The sequence below is a fragment of the Diabrotica virgifera genome, chromosome 4, assembly GCF_917563875.1.
Source record: "Diabrotica virgifera virgifera chromosome 4, PGI_DIABVI_V3a".
Taxonomy (NCBI): Eukaryota; Metazoa; Arthropoda; class Insecta; order Coleoptera; family Chrysomelidae; genus Diabrotica; species Diabrotica virgifera.
Genome location: NC_065446.1, coordinates 176,775,290 through 176,793,290, shown reverse-complemented (window position 1 = coordinate 176,793,290; position 18,001 = coordinate 176,775,290). Strand labels below are relative to the sequence as shown.

The 18,001-nt window shown below is 34.0% G+C and overlaps 1 protein-coding gene across 4 annotated transcripts in view; it reads left to right on the top strand.

Annotated features, from left to right (window-relative positions):
• The window catches only part of LOC126883261 (ephrin-A4), a 443,595-nt gene that overhangs the window by 237,445 nt on the left and 188,149 nt on the right, over positions 1-18,001 (top strand). Inside the window, exon 2 of one of the 4 annotated variants that reach the window (XM_050648575.1) lies at positions 15,256-15,282. The exons of 2 other annotated variants lie outside the window; for them this stretch is intronic. The gene's annotated coding sequence lies outside the window, so the exon portion shown is untranslated. Of the gene's footprint in view, positions 1-7,863; positions 8,027-15,255; positions 15,283-18,001 lie in introns of all 4 variants that reach the window. One more of the 4 variants, XM_050648574.1, reaches the window with a different exon arrangement.

The following is an 18,001-nucleotide window of genomic DNA, read 5'->3' as shown; positions in this document are numbered from 1 at the left end:
GAACAACTTCAAAAGACTTCTTTAAAATTCAAGCCAGCTAGTTAAGAAAAGTTAAGAGAATTAGAACACATAACTGATTGAGAAAAGTCGGCTTGCAAAATAAATACTTTACTACCATGTCATAGGAAGACGTGTAAGAATTTTAATAAATATTTTTGTAATAATGAAGATATTTATAAAAATTTTAAATAATACACTCCTGGTCAAAAAAATCCGGACACTCGCATTTTGTATCTTTTTTTAATTTTTTAGTGTATAGTGCACAAATCATACATACTCATAGACGTTTCACGTAAATTGTCAAGGTCAAGACAAGCAAATTAGTTACCATTCCAATCCAGAGATGTCGCCGTCAGTCAATTCTCTTGACATATTTAACAACTGACAGTTGACAATTAAATTAATTTGTTATTTACTTTTTATTTTACAGTTTGTGGCTTAATTATTTTATTATAGTGGTGTTACGTTTTTAATTAGATTTAATCACAATTTTAATCAATTGTATTATAACCTCCTCTCCTTTTTTATGAGTAGAATTTTTAGTTTACATTGATCATCCCGTGCTGTGTTTCTCCGTTAGTTTCTCCACATTAAAAAAAAACAATATAATAGATCCTGAAACAGTTTATTCCAATAGACAAGTGTGTCATCAACATTTCGGGCCTATATATTTTTGGAAGTTTGTAATAGTTATTTATGATATAAGTGTTAAAAGTACACGTTTAAGGCACGCATGTGAAAGTTTGAGCGATAGCGAGTTCTGCAATAGGGAACTTGCATAAATTTTTAAATATTAAAATGATATTAAAAAACATAAGGTAACATGATCTTAAAACGCTTGCATGCGAAAAAAACAAATATTTTTAACCCGTACGCTAATTACGACGCTTTGAAAATGCTATAAAATTCAAATATCTTAAAAGGCTCTTGAACGTCCTTCTATTGGTCTGACGTCACGGGCCACGGTCAAACGGGCTTAGCAGTCTACTGTATATTACATTTTAATCGTCTTTAATGGAAAATTCCTAGGTATTATTTATGTTCATCTTATATATTGTAAAAGTAGTTCCCCAACCAGCTTAGTTTTAAACTGAAATTGATAAAGTTGAGAGCTGCTTTGTAAAGAGTTTAAAACGCATAATATGACGAACGCGGGTAAGTCTGACAACTTACCTACCGTTGATGTCTTCATGGTGGCAACTTTTATAAAAAGTAGTGAAAGCTATTCTATTGGAGAAATGCGAGGTGTCAAGGCAAATAAGTAAGAGTTATTAATAAGCATGCTTAAACCGTTTATAACAATAGTTTTGGTACCATTATATTATAGTTAACGGTTTACCCCGTGGGTTTGATCTACCTACCTCTAATCGAAGGATTTCGTATATCCTGGAAAAGATTACGGTGTAATTTGTATTATAATAAAGATTATATTTTATTGTAATGTTTATTAGTACCTACTGGAGCCTTTCATTATTGTGTTCAAAGCCTTCTGAGAAAAGATTATGGTGATTAGCAGACGTACCGATAGAACGTGTACATAGCCAACAAAATCCTTCTTTACAAAGTTAATAATACGCATAAATAAGAAGAATCATTATTGTAATTTTACAAGTTAATATCTTTTTCATCTCAGCTTATACTTATACCGCATCCCTCGCTAGACCGCAAGCTAATGTAGAAACCCGACTGTAGACCGCATACTATAGTAGCACCAATATTTTTTAGTTACTCTTACTTTTATCACTAAAAGTTTTGTTTATTTTTAAGTTACTTGTTTCTTCTTTGTTCTTCAACACAAGAAACGACAAAAGTAATTTCATAAAAAAGAACTTTTTGATACATGTCAACAGAGATAAAATGTTAATATTTTGCCTGTCACAGAAAAAATCATTTTTGCCACAGAGTAAAACAAGATATTTCAACTATATTATTTATCTATGGGCAAACTGCATTAAATGCAATAGCCCACCGAACGGGCAAACGATTCGAGTGGCCTATGACGTCAGGCCCAGCTCTTGCTTTTGAAGTTGTTTGAAACGGAAATTTTAGGCGCGGAACTTTGATCAGATGTTGTACGTACACTATTCATTGTTAAGACGTAATATTTTGAATATAACATTTTAAAACATAAATTAACAATTTTATGCAAAAACATTTTTTAGTGCAAGTTCCCTATTCACATAAGTGCCTTAAAAATGTACTTTTTAACACGCATATCATACAATATTTTTTCTACAAACGTAATAACAGGACAATATCTACAAAAACTTTTACTTGAACTTGACTGACATTCCAATTTTATATTTTTTGACATTACATCAAAATTGAATATACGGTCAATACGAACTGCAGTGCCTTAAAAAATTTTTAAAGCCCTAGTGCCTTAAAGTAGCATTTTTAACGCTCGTATGGGGTGCTAAAAATTGCATTTTTAACACGGTTGTAGAAAAAAGATTATAAGGTATTTATCTAAACAATCATCCTACAAGATTCTTTCAAAAATTTTCATTCAACTCAATATTACACATCAGTGCTTTCACGTGACACATGGCAGTAGTGTTTAGAATTTTGAAAACAAATTGGAATATTTGAAGTTTTCAGTAAAACCGTAAAACTATGATTTTTGGTTATATTGGTATTTCAGCCCCGATTACAACACTACCTACTAACAGAACTTTTAGACAATACTTTTAGTAGGTATTTTTTATGTAGATGGAACTTTTGGTAATTTTAACTCAATTATTGAATAAAACATTGAATTGTCTTTCTGTTGTTTTAATTTTCTGCGAAATTTCATCAAAAATCCCGCAAAATTTATAATTTGAAATTCCCACGTAACTAAAATTTGTCTATTTACATAGTTCCCATTCCAATCAAGAGATGGCGTTAATTCGATCCGAAAGATTAACATGGTCGTGAAACGTCTAGAGAGTATGTATGGTTTGTGGTATAGTGGTTTTAATGGGGAGGAAGTAATTATTAACAATAAAAACGTTCCTTCATAACAATTAACGGTTATTTTAATGCTTTTAAATGATCGCGTCACCATTAAACAAAATTTTGACATTTGGCAAAAAATTATACTTTATCTTGTTTACTAGCAACAGATTTTTTACATTTCTTATTGCATTTCCGATAAATTTCACGTTTATTCTGATACATTCAGATCAAAGTTCATTACGAGTTTTCAAATCGTGTCAGTATGACTCTCAAAAATAATGCAAAAGTTATAACATTACATGAAGATGTTCGCAGAATCCGTTATATTGCAAATCATTTGAATATTGCCAAAAGTACCATCCATGATACTCTTACCAAGTATCGTCAGGCTGGAGAATACACTAGAAGACCAGGATTAGGCAGATAAATTGTAGAGATCAGCGTGATGAACGTTTTTTTAAGACTTCCGCATTTAAGCTCCTTAACGTCAAATGTTCTCGCTAGTCGGTTGTTAGAAGCTCAAGGAACTCATATTTCCGCACGAACTGTAAGGAAAGTCCTGCATAAACGTGGTATCCGTTCTCATCAGATAGTAGCATGCCTTAAATTAACAGCATCTCATCGAGCTTACAGGATTCGATTTACGAAGAATTAATTTTCAGTGAAGATGGAACTCTAACAGCAGACCAAGACATACCACAGTCTCTGAAGGACAATGCTGTCCCCTACGCCCCTTTCGTTGGGGTTAATTTCCTATTTATGCAGGATAATGGGCGGCCACATTTTGAAGAACTGTTTAGTGGCAATTATGAAGATGGCGAGATGGAGGATCCCTTGCTTCAAATTAATAAAGATGATCGGCAGCCACTCCCCACCGAAGAAGAAATTAAAGAAGCCATCTTAACACTTAAAAATAACAAAGCCCCCGGTTCGGATAATCTCCCTTCTGAACTCTTCAAAAACGGCGGCGACACCCTCTTGAAACACATGCATAAACTGATAACTGCAATTTGGCAACAGAAAGAAACACCCACAGACTGGAAGTTGGGTGTACTGTGTCCTCTACACAAAAAGGGAGACATGATGGTATGTGATAATTATAGAGGCATCACTCTACTCAATATGGCATATAAAGTGTTGTCCGACTTATTGTACAAAAGACTTCTCCCCTACGCTGAAGAAATAGTAGGAGGATATCAGTGCGGTTTCCGTCCTAATAAATCAACAACGGACCAGATATTTACAGTGAGGCAGATCCTTGAAAAAACCCTAGAGTTCGACACCCACCACTTATTCGTGGACTTCAAAGCCGCATACGACTCAGTTAATAGAAGTAAACTTCTACTTGCTATGGTAGAATTTAAAATACCGCTTCATCTTGTCCAACTAACTGAACTTACGCTCACAGGAGCAGAGAGCGTGGTAAAGATCCAGAACGATTTCTCAAAACCCTTCCATTGCAAAAATGGACTAAGACAGGGTGATGGACTATCGTGTCTCTTATTTAACCTGACATTAGAAAAAATAATTCGAGAGTCCCAAATTAATACGAATGGTACTATCTTTAACAAATCAGTACGAATTGTCGGATACGCAGATGACATAGACATCATAGGTAGATCTAAAGAATCTCTGACTGAAGCATTTCGGTCGTTAAGAGCATCTGCACAGAGAATGAGGCTAAATATAAATGTTCAAAAGACCAAATATATGTGTTGCACTAGGTCAAGTAACCCGATACCTACCAGAATAATAATTGGCGACCTAGAACTGGAAGGTGTCGACACCTTCATATACTTAGGCTCGCTGCTAACTAAAGATAACAATGTCAGTGAAGAAATTAAAAGAAGAATAGTGCTCGCCAATAAGTGCTACTATGGCTTAAGAAAACAGATGGCCTTAAAAATACCTAGAAAAATTAAATTGACTGTCTACCAGTGGCGTGCTGGCCATATAAATGAATCGGTGCAATCACCGAGAGGCCGCGGCCTCTTGAGGCTGGTCAAATAGGTTCACAAAAAATTTTAGATGTAACTAAAAAAAATATTTTTGAAGTGAAAACTTCTTTAGGGACGTTGTGCGATTTTTGGATAGGGGAAAAAGCATTGAATTCGCGACCGTCATTGCGACCGTCATCGCTTATGCTATATATTATTTTTATAAGTATATATAAATTGCATAGAAGTATTTAAATTTAAAATAAATGTAAAACCTATTTTAGGATGGGGAAAAAAAGATTTATTTCGCGACCGTCATAGCGACCGTCGTCTCTTCGACGAAATAAATTTTGTACGTATCTATATATTATGTGTATCTATACATAAATTGTACAGAAGTATTTAAATTTAAAATAAATGTAAAACCTATTTTTCGATAGGGAAAAAGGATTTATTTCGCGACCGTCATCGCGACCGCTATCTCTTCGGCGAAATAAATTTTGTACGTATATGTATTGAAGTGAAAACTTCTTTAGGGACGTTGTGCACTTTTTGGATGAGAAAAAGTATTAAATTGGCGACTGTCATTGCGACCGTCATCGCTTCGAAGAAATAAATTTTTGAAGTGGAAACTTCTTGAGGGTCGTTGTGCGTGCACTTTTTGGATGGGGAAAAATTATTAAATTTGGATGGGGAGAAAGTAATAAATAAGCGGCCGTCATCGCTTCGACGAAATAAACATTTGAAGTAAAAACTTCTTTAGGGATGTTGTGCTCTTTTTGGATGGAAAAAAGTATTAAATTATCGACCGTCATCCCGACCGTCATCGCTTCGATGAAATAAATTCGTGAAGTGAAAACTTCTTGAGGGACGTTGTGCACCTTTTGGATGGGGGAAAAGTATTGAATTAAGGACCGTCATCGCTTCGACGAAATAAATATTTGAAGTTAAACTTCTTTAGGGACGTTGTGCACTTTTTCTATGGAAAAAAGCATTAAATTAGCGACCGTCATCGCTTCGATGAAATCAATTTTTGAAGTGGAAACTTCTTGAGGGACGTTGTGCACTATTTGGATGGGGAAAAATATAAATTAGCGACCGTCATCGCTTCGACGAAGTACATTTTTGAAGTGAAAACTTCTTTAGGAACGTTGTGCACTTTTTGGATGGGGGAAAATTATTAAATTAGCGACCGTCATCGCTTCGACGAAATAAATTTTTTAAATGAAAACTTTTATAGGGACGTTGTGCACTTTTTGTATGGAAGAAAAGTATTGAATTAGGGCCGTAATCGCTTCGACGAAATAAATATTTGAAGTGAAAACTTCTTGAGCGACGTTGTGCACTTTTCGGATGGGAAAAAAGTACTAAATTAGCGATTGTTATTGCTTCGACGAAATAAATTTTTGAATTGAAAATTTCTTTAGGGACGTTGTGCACTTCTTGAATGGTGAAAATGTGAAAAAGTATTGAATTTGCGACCGTCATCACTTCGCTGAAATAAATTTTGTACATATATAAATTATGTGTATGTATACATAAATAGCATAGGGCATACGCATCGTGTATATCGTATATGATATATATATATATATAGGTATAGCACTTCTTTTAGGATGGGGTAAAAGCATTGAGCTCGTAATTTATATACTATAAGAAGTTTTCACTTCTGTCGGCACTCCCACGAGTGCCTTTAATTTTTGTTAATTTCTAATCGAATGTTAATTTTGCCAATAATATCTATTAATAAACATTTTAAAAAAATAAAAAAAATTTTAATTGTAAAATACAAGTTAAGTAGGTAATTAAATAAGACCATATACATAACGCCCGTTTCATAATCAACTTAAAGTGAACATTAACTAAAGTTCCTTTAACGTTGACATTTACCCATATGAATTGCATGAATTGATAAAGGTACCAACTTAAAATTTAAAGTCCACTTTAACTGATTATGAAACCGAGCGTTAATAGATTATAAAAATAATTTATATTTTTGTTTTTTTGATTTTATGAATAACGAATAAAATATTCTGATAAAAGAAGGTAAAATAAGGAGGGGAGGCCGCTTTTCCATAAAATCACCGGGCCGCTTGAAAAGTTCCAGCACGCCACTGCTGTCTACAAAACACTAATAAGACCAGTACTAACATATGGCTCAGAAACTTGGTCACTTACTCAGAATGACCAAGAACTGCTCAAACGTTTTGAGCGAAAAATTCTAAGACGAATATATTATGGTGGCATAAAAGAAAAAGGTTTGTGGCGCAGGCGTTACAACTTTGAGTTGTATAGAAATTTTGGAGAACCTGACGTTGTACAATTCATTAACGTAGCACGCCTTAGATGGATAGGTCATCTAATCAGGCGAGAGGAAGGTGCCATAGTCAGAAAAGTTTTTGACCGAAAAGGGCCGATAGGACAACGAGCAAGAGGAAGACCGATATTTAGGTACCAAGACAACCTAAAAACTGATTTAAAATCTTTTGGAATTAGAGCATGGAGAAGAGTTGACAGAGACAGGGACGAATGGAGGATTGCTCTTAAGAAGGCTTTGGCTCATAAAGAGCTGTAACGCCACTGATGATGATGATGAATGAGCGGCCACATACTACGCGAACCGTCATGGACTACCTAAATACTGTTGGAATGTCCGTTTTGGATTGGCCCGCTTGTAGTCCTGACATGAATCCATTAGAACATTTATGGGGCATTTTAGGGAAAAAGATTAAACAAAGACAACCATTTCCAGGAACGATTCAAGGGCTAAAAATAGTGTTGAATAAAGAATTAGAACATACCACAAGAACAGATTTAGCAATTTATTGCAAGTTATGCCTAGGCATATTGAAATCTTCCACATATGTAGGGGAGGCAATACCCGATCGATACTAAACCTAAAGAACAGTCAACTGTGGACAATTAAAATTTTATTTTTGTTTATTTAATTTTTCGAATAATGTTAATTTGTTGTGTTACTTTTTAGTTCAGAGAAATAAGGAAAAAAAATTCCTGTTGGTGCCACAACTCCTTCCAGGCCGATACCAAATTTTTTGAGTAGTATGGACATCCATAATAAAAACTTATATGTTTCCTGCAGCCGATTTTGATGATATACATAGTTATAAACAAATGAAGATCAAAAAACGGTAAATTTTCGCTTTTTTCGTCTATTGCCAAAAAGTTAAGCATTTGAAACAACTTTGAGAGTAAGAAACTCATAAATCGTATAAAAAACTTCAATATGGCGTTCTCTGAATACGTCTATCCTTATTGATTGCTTAGAAAATTGCAAAATAAATCATAAATTTTGAGTTTTTATCATATTCATAACTTATGTAAAAATTAACTTACACCCTTCTTATTACACGGAATGCTGAGACTTCTGATGCTTAAATCATACCCTAAATTTCAAAGCAACTGGTTAAATAGTAGATTAAGTTGAATTAAATAGTAGTAATATTAATATAGATGTCCATACTAATCAAAAAATTTGGTTTCGACCTGGAGGGGGCTGTGTCACGAGAGAAATCTTATTTCTTTCTTTTGTGTTATACTATATTATTTATACTTATTACTTTCTTTTGGGTTACTTATTTTTCTCGTAATTCATTTTTTAGTGTTTTAAATAAACGATTCATATTTAATGTTTTACTTCCTCCCCAATTAAACCACATAACACCTACAGAATTTAAAAAAAAAAACAACATATAAAATGCGAGTGTCCGGATTTTTTGACCAGGAGTGTAGTTAAATAATATCAAATATTAACAAATAAATAAAATGTATCATTTATTATAAAAATATCTATACGTTGTCAGGGTGGTATGCAGCGGGTGGCGGGTATGGTATGACATTTTTAACTGTTTTTATTATTTTAAATGACAGTGCATAACTTCAATAATAATCTCTGAACATTTCAGATTGTTTGGAGTAAAATTAGAACAGAAAGTAAGAAGACCGCGATAAGCTAATAAAATCTGTTTGAACTTTTGTTTCACGTAATTTAGTGACGATTTCTGATGTCCTCCGCATAATCACATTTTTCTTTTAGGTGTCTGTAAACATTTGCCACCGTTGGCTTATTTTTCAATATTTTCCTTGCAATTTTTTTTAAATATTCTTTGATTTGTACTTAATATGCTTATTTAATTTAAAAATAAAATAGTTCTACCATAGTTTCAAAAAAAATCACAAAAATGTGCTTAAAATGTTGATTTCAAACCATACTCTTCCCTTAAGACTTTAAGCCAAACCAAAAGCAGTACGCTCATGGCGAGATATCTTCTCTGTCTTCTCGGCCTGCTAAAATCTCTACACCCATGGTATAAATATGTAAATGCCATGGCATAACTCAGATAACTCTGCCATTGTGTGATTCTTTATGGGTTTTCTAATAAGGAGTGTAGAAACAAAGTGCTGCTAACCATTTTTTTACTTTTGATCACTGAAACTAATTGTTATTGAGTTTTCTTTTATTCCTAAATTGTAGAGACAATAAGACGAGCATATTTATTGGTCCAAAATAATATCCGCACCTCGAGCAAACGTACGCGTACGGGTCAATGTTCACTGTTATGTGCATACGGTAGAGGCCGTCTGTGCTGCAATTTAATAACCTTTTCGCGAACGTTCATCTTGTTATGAGGGAGTTGAAAAATTAATGTAAGGCATTTTTTTACATATTGTATTTATTTTATTTTTGATGTTATTTAACTACATATACAAAGCTCTAAATAGTAGACTGTTCAATAAGAAAAAATTTGTGGTTCAATAAGAAAAACACCATTTTATGGTGTTCCATAGCTAATCATTTAGATAATCTAGAGTACATAAAACAGTCTAAATTTAATAGAGTAAATAACAAGCTTGACAATTTCATAAAAAAGAAAAATAATCTTAACAGTAATAGTCAAAACACTAATAGATTGATGGGTTCCTTTAAGTTTAGATTTCACAAACGTACAGTTAACTTGTTAAATTGCTCGTTCACAAATAAAGAACTTGATTTTTTGTCCAACGGTTTAAAATTCTCTACTTTAGTACCATTTAAAAATAAAATGGTTGAGGAATTTTCAGTTGATATTGATACCGTTACAGAAAGCTTACCTTTAGACAACATTTCTAAAACTAACTTGAAAATCAATTGTTTTCTTTCTTTACAAAAAGATCTTATCAAATTTAATAACAATGTTAATAACATTAAAATCAAATGTTTTAAACAACTCTATTTGATTAGACAAATATCCTTCAAACTGAAAATTAATAACCTCATCATAACTAAAGTTGACAAAGGCAACTGCCTCATCATCGTGCATCATAGTGATTATGTTCAGAAAACTGAAGAATTTTTAAGAAATAACAACTTTGACGTTCTAGATAGAAATCGTCTAAATAAACTAATCACTAACCTAAAAATAACTTATCTAAACATAAAGATTTCCTACAATTACATAAAATGAAAGAAAAAACCTTCATTTTGTCAAATCCTCAAATACCTAGACTATACGGTTTACCAAAAATTCACAAACCGAATGTTCCTATGAGACCAGTGGTTAGCTTTTACAACACACCAGTTGTTACATTGTCTAAATTCATTAATTCCATTTTACAATCTACAATAACTTTACAACCTTCTTATTCTGTCAAAAATTCTACTGATTTGGTAAATAAGTTGTCAGTTTTAAATTTACCTAGAGACTTCTTTCTAGTTTCTTTTTATGTAAGTAATTTGTTTACTTATGTACCTAGAGATGAAACCATTCCTATAGTGGAGAATTTACTTATTAAAAGTAATATTAATAGAGTTTCAATTTCTTACTTGTTGGGTTTACTTAAATTTTGTTTATCACAAGATTTCTTCTCCTTTAACGATATTATTTATAGACAAGCACAAGGCTTGCAATGGGCAATCCTTTATCACCATTGCTAGCAGATTTATTTCTTAATAACCTCGAGACTAACGTCTTTGATAATAATTCTTCGAACCAAAACTCTTTCCAAAAAATCTTATATTGGTTCAGGTATGTTGATGATGTATTGGCTATTATAGATGGCAATTCTACAGATGCTGAAAATATTCTAGTTTCGCTCAAAAATTTACTTCCAGCTATAAATTTCACTCTAGAAACCGAGTCTAACAAGTCTATAAATTTTCTAGACCTTACTTGAACTAGAATGGACAGTAAATTAAGTTTTTCAGTCTTTAGAAAACCTACTCAGACTGAGCATATCATCCCTAGATCTTCTAACCATCCTTTTCAACAGGAGATGGCTTCTTTTTATTGCTATATCCATCGTTTACTTAGTCTACCATTATAAGATACTAATTTCAAGTCAGAATTAGATATTATCAAACAACTTGCATATAGTAATGGTTACTCCCCTACTTTGGTTGATAACATACCCTAAGGTTGATAACATAACTAATTAAGGAATAAAAGGAATAGATCCCTAAACCTTAAACTTTCATTCAAATGTAAAGAAAATATCAAATCTATTTTTTCTTACACCAAAGATAAAATTGAAAAAACATCAAAAAGTGGTGTATATAAATTGTCCTGTGCTGACTGCCCTGTTACTTATGTGGGTAGAACTATGCGACCTTTGGAAACACGCATTAAAGAACATTTGTCTAAGATTAACAAATCTAGTTTTGGTAATCACTTACATGCTTCTAAACATAACTTCAGTCCCCAAAGAGATAGTAGGATTCTACAAAGTATACCCATTAACAACTATACAAAAATGAATTTATTAGAAGACTTAGAAATTAGCAGGGAACTAAAAAGAAACCCTCAAAATTGTGTTAACACCCATAAGAAGTTTCTTTAATAATTTTGTATTCAGCATACCCAACAATTGCTTAAGTGTTTTGAACAATTTTCTTTCATTGATTACAAATAAGTAAATATTGTCGATTTGGCTTAATTTAATAATAATATTGTTCTTAAAGAAACAGCTTTGAAACTCTGAGCTTGTCCAACAGTACATCTCCTTGGTTTTTTCATCTACAGTGGAACCTCGATTATCCGTCTCTCCGTTAACCGTCACCTCTGTTAACCGTCAGAGTCCGTACATAAGCAAAAATTGAGTCAATTCATTTTGTTTGAGCATTGCGATAAGCCAAACAATAATTTGTGAGATGGATGCAAACAGCTATTAAATGCTGACAAATGATGAAATCGATGAAATGGCAACGGATGCGGACGAAACAGATTCAGAAGCTGATACAGACTTGGAATTTGACGGTGGCAATGTCGATGATGCTATTGCAACTGACAAATATTTGAAGAAGCTAAATTTGAGTAAAGAAGCTAGAGGAGCTGCATAGCACATACAACAATTTATCGAGTGGTATTCTCAACAAGAAGCCAATAAAATAGATTGCATGATCTTACTCCGATTAAGAAATTCAGCTGTTACAAAATGTGAAGCAACAGTAAAACAAAAAGATTTTAGAATATTTTAAACCAAATTGATTCGATTGCCCATACATAAATCCTTCTTATATTGTGAAATAAAAAATACAAATAAAATCTAAGAGTTGTACTCTGACGTTTTGTTTTAATGTTCTGTTAACCGTCTTTTTGATTATCCGTCATACCCTTGGTCCGGTGCCCTGACGGATAATCAAGGTTCCACTGTATCTCACTTCTATATTTGGTCAGAACTGACTGTTTTGTTTTGTTTTTTAATAATTTAATAATACTTTGATAATTTTGATAATTTTGCACATTCAACTTTTTACTTTAAACTTAACGATTGTTATTTAAATTTAACTTTAGATTAACTCACATTTGATAACTTAGTCATTTTCAAATTTTAATTATTATTTAATAACATAGATGTCGCTAGGAAGTTTGTTTCCGTTCGCATCCTGTCATCTTTGCATATTGTCAGTAACAGCTGTTGATTTTAAAAATGGTAGCCATTTTTTAAAAACACATTAAATGTGATTATTTTATACATTTAAGGGTTTTTACCCTAACCAGTGGTTAGATCCCTGGGTTAATTTTAAAAAATAAGAATGTTCAAAGTTTTCTCTTTCACTTTATAATTTTTTATGAATAAGATTCTTCAACTTAGTCTTTTTATAGGATAGCTCTGATGATAGCATTAAAAATGCTGAAACTACTTAGCCGATATTAATAAATTTATTTACACATTATCAGTCTTTGAAAACATACACCAGTTCCCGTTTTGATTTATATAGAAGTGTGTACAAGTCAAACAGTCAGTGTCTATTTTATGGTTTGGCATACACTTTATTATTAAATATAGACTCCCTGAACATCAATACAATAATTGTTTTAACGAGATTCCAATTTATAAACTCCATCCATGAAGTTAGAATCTGGAAGGGCGGCAAAATACGCTTCCACAGCTGTTATGACTTCAACATTTGATGAAAAACGCTTTCCCCGCATGAATCTTTTTAGGTATTACATGCATGAAAGTCCCTGGTGGCCAAATCTGATGAATATGGTGGATGTTCCAACAATTATTAGAACTTTAATTCATGAATTTTAGCCATTTTTAAAATGCTCATATGACATTGTCCTGATGAAAAAGGATTTTTGATCTTCTGCAATCCGGGCCTTTTTCCCGAATTTTTTTCTTCGGCTGGTCTAAAAGGTTATAATTATATTTATGATTTATTGTTTTACCAGTTTGCAAGTAAATCCATAACAAAATTCCTCTCGGATCCCAAAAAACTGATGCTAACACCTTGTTGGCCGATTTCTGGACGCGAACTCGTTTCGGGGCCGAAGAACCAGGTTCACACCACTCTTTCGCTTCTTGTTTCAATAGAGGATCGTGGTGAAAGACCTAATTTTAATCTGTAGTGATGAATGGACGAACAAAATCTACTTTATCCGTTCGAAAATGCTCTAAATGTTGCTGAGAAAGTCTGATTCGAATGTGTTTTTGTTCCGTGGTTAGCGAATGCGGTACCCATTGCATTATGAACACAGCTATCTGAAAACCAATACTTCAGTAAAAATATTACTTACACTGCCTAAAGATATATTTATATGACTAGGGCTTCTACAAAATATCTTTCCGTTACTCGACGATTTTCAAATATCATGTCCTGTATTTTTTCGATTTTTGATGTTGTTGCTGGTTTTGGACGTCCTTGACGTGGATTCTTCAAGGCTTGTACGACCACGTTTAAATTCAGCAACCCATCCTTCTACTTTAATAATTGAAATACAACAGTCATTATATACGTTCAACATTCGTTATAAATTTCCTTTGCTTTTGAACTTGGGTATAGCTTCAGAACAATATTTGCTTTTGAACCTTCAAAAATAAAAATTCAATCACTGCACGATACTGGATTGTTTCCAGTGTAAAAAATACCGTGACACGTCCATAAACATATTAAGGATAGACAAGGCATACTGAGCAAACAAGCGTAACGCGCGGGCAGTCGATCAGTGGTCTGTTTATCTCTTTTTACAAAGCGATCCCGCGCATGTGACAGACAAAGGTGGCCACTCAAAGTGAATATTGTCCATTGATATTGGCGTTAAAGATAGTGCAAACACTCCTGACCATGGAGCTGCGCGAAGGCGGAGTCAAAATTCACGGAAAGGCAGAAAGGTTCTATTATAGATACATGCGTTTCGCATGGAAGTGGGGACTAAACCAAATTTCGTCTACTGCGCCGTGGTCACGAGTGTTTGCACTATCTATACACCTCGATGCACAGAGCGGCCCATACCTTGCCTGGTCTACCCTTTATTATGTCTATGGACACGTCCATACTAAATGATGTCAGACAGATTGAAATGAAACTTCACACACGTTCATAATATGAAGAGTGTACCAACATAACAAAATAGAATTAGGCTAGTAGCAACGCCCTCTCTTATCGAACCGCAAAATTTATTAAACAGCCTAGTATAGTAATCATTCGCATTTTTATTAGATAAAATAACACATAAAAAAGACCTCATTATGCAGCATAGGTGTTTAATTATTGTTAACTATGTAAAGAACTAAAACTGTTGTTCATTCAACGTTGTTCGAACTATTTATAACAAACTGTAGACTAAACCTTTTTTCAAAGGAGGTTACAATCCGACAAGTGAGTGCTGGCGGGTGGCGCGTAGAACAAATTGAAAAGGGGAAGGGATTGCTCATTTTTATTGCTGTCGGCTAGAAGTTCACATCGTAGTGAATAATATCTACTTACGTAATTTTCAGATCCCAACTAAATTTTTGATACAGAAACTACGCATTTGTGACACCCGCGATTAAGGTCACCCGCCAGCTCTCGTTTGTCGGATTGTACTTATTAGACCATCTAGTAATATGTCTTTAGTAGATTTTCTTATAATAATATTTGTTTTTTTTTTATTTTCAGGTTCGTACAATATTTCTTCTTAGAGCGGTAAGTCTATGAGCTTGTCAAAATATTTTATTCAGCACATAAGCAATAATTAAAAAGATCAAGAATATCTACCAGAACAACACAATAAAAGTAAAAGTAGAGGAAAAAATTCCCTGAGTCACGTATTGTTTAACCTGGTCATCGATGAAATAATAAAAAAAGTCTTCTTCTTCAAGTGCCATCTCCGCGACGGAGGTTGGCAATCATCATAGCTATTCGGACCTTGGAGACGGCTGCTCTGAAAAGTTCGTTTGATGTACATCCGTACCATTCTCTCAGGTTGCGCAACCACGATATTCTGCGTCTCCCTATGCTTCTCTTTCCTTGAATCTTTCTCTGCATAATGGGTTGGAGCAAGTTGTATCTCTCTCCACGTGTAATATGTCCGAGATATTCCAATTTTCTGGTTTTAATTGTATTTAAGACTTCCATTTCTTTATTCATCTTTCTCAGAACCTCTTTGTTTGTGACGTGTTCTGTCCACGATATTTTTAGAATTCTTCTATATACCCACATCTCGAATGATTCCAGTTTTTTCATTGATGCCGCATTCAAGGTCCAAGCTTCCATTCCGTAAAACAGAGTCGAGAAAACGTAGCACCTAGCCAACCTTATTCTTAGCTCTAACCTTAGATCTCTTGTGCAGAGCACTTTTCTCATTTTGTTAAAGTTCGCTCTAGCCTTTTCTATTCTAATTTTAATCTCCTGGAAGTAATCATTTGTGGAGTTGATCATTGTTCCAAGATATGCATATTGGTCTACTTGTTCGACGTTGGTTCCGTTTATGAGGAGATTCTCGTTATTTCTCTGAGTTTTAGAAATTCTCATAAATTTTGTCTTCTTGATGTTCATTGTTAAACAGTATTCTTGGCTATATGTCGCTATTCTGTTAACCAGTCTCTGAAGATCTTCAATATTTTCGGCTAAGACGACAGTGTCATCCGCATATCTAATATTGTTAATGGGAACTCTGTTCACCTTTATTCCAGCTGTTTCACCCTCAAGAGCTTGTTTTAGGATGTCTTCCGAGTAGGCATTAAAGAGAACTGGAGACAATACGCATCCCTGTCTCACCCCACGTCTAATTTCAATTTCCTCTGACACCTGTTCGTTAACACGTACATTTGCTCGCTGCTTATAGTATAAATTAGATATGATCCTGAGGTCATTGTAGTCTATCTTCTTTAATTTCAGGACATTCATTAATTGTTCATGTCGTACTTTGTCGAAAGCTTTATTATAGTCAATAAAACAGCCATATATATCTTAATTGACGTCTAGGCACCTTTGTATTAGGATATTAAGTGAGAAAAGAGCTTCACGCGTTCCTAGGCCTTTGCGAAACCCAAATTGTGTATCATTAATATATATATGTCCAATTTATGATATATTCGGTTATGGATGACTTTCAGTAGCAACTTCAGCACATGGGACATTAAGCTGATGGTGCGGTAATTGGCGCATTCTCTTGCGTTTTTCTTTTTGGGGAGACAAACAAAGATCGACGTTAACCATTCTTTGGGTAATACGCCTGAGCTATAAATTTGGTTCAAAAGTATAACTAGAACAGGGGTTCCCAACCGGTGGTACGCGTACCACTGTACGCGGGAAGAATTCAGGTGGTACGCGTCGCTTTTTGTGAAACATGGGCCTTTGTCTGAGGAAGTGCTAGTGCGTCTTTTCACCCGTCTCTTTAAACTGAGGTCAGAAGTTTTAATGCTTTTAACGGAAAAAATAATGACATGAACAAGTTGTTCTATGATGGAGAATGGTTGCTAAGATTGGCGTATCTAGCTGAAATTTTTGACAGACTCAACACGCTGAAAATAGGTCTTCAGGGAGCAAACACAACACCCTTCACAGCCGATGAGAAAATAACTCCTTCAAGAAAAAAGTGGTTCTTTTATGTTCTCAAATACAGGGGAAGGATATCTCTGCATTTCCTACGCTGTCACCATTTTTTAACGAAAACGAAATATCTCCAATACCAGATGTGGTTGCTGATATAATTCTTCACTTGGAATCTCTTCAAGACAGTTTTAATAAATATTTCTCTGAAGACTATTCCAAACTTGACTGGATTAAAAATCCTTCTGCAGCATCATCCACCAAATGAGTTGGAATTACAGGATTTACAGGAAACATTAATCGATTTCACAGAAGACAGTTTTAAAGAGAAATCCTTAATTGACTTCTGGATAAAATTAAACAAGCCAATGGACATATTTCTGACAGCAAATATGTTTCTAAAAAAATTGTTTCTTTCCATTTCATGGCCCCCTCCATCGGTGTTTGCTGGTACGCCAAAATCTTCAAAATGTATCAGGTGGTACGCAGTTGCTAGAAGGTTGGGAACCCCTGAACTAGAACATCAATGTGCTGTTCATCTATAATTTTTATTATTTCGATAGGAAGCATGTCAGGCCCAGGGCTTTTTCCGTTCTTCATTGTTTTTAATGCGTGTGCTATTTCTTCTTTTGTGATATCTGGACCTATTTCTTCTGAAGTAAGTTCTATGTTTTCCAGGTCTCCTCTTTCATCATCGAACAGTTCATCTATGTATTCTGCCCAGCGTTGTACTTTCTCATCGGTCTGTGTTATAGTAATCCCGTGTCGATCCAGAAGTGCACCAGTGAGATTTTGTTTTCTTAGCCCTGTCATTTCTTTTACTTTCTTGTGTAGATTAAATAGATCGTATCTTTTTCGAAGGTCCTCGATC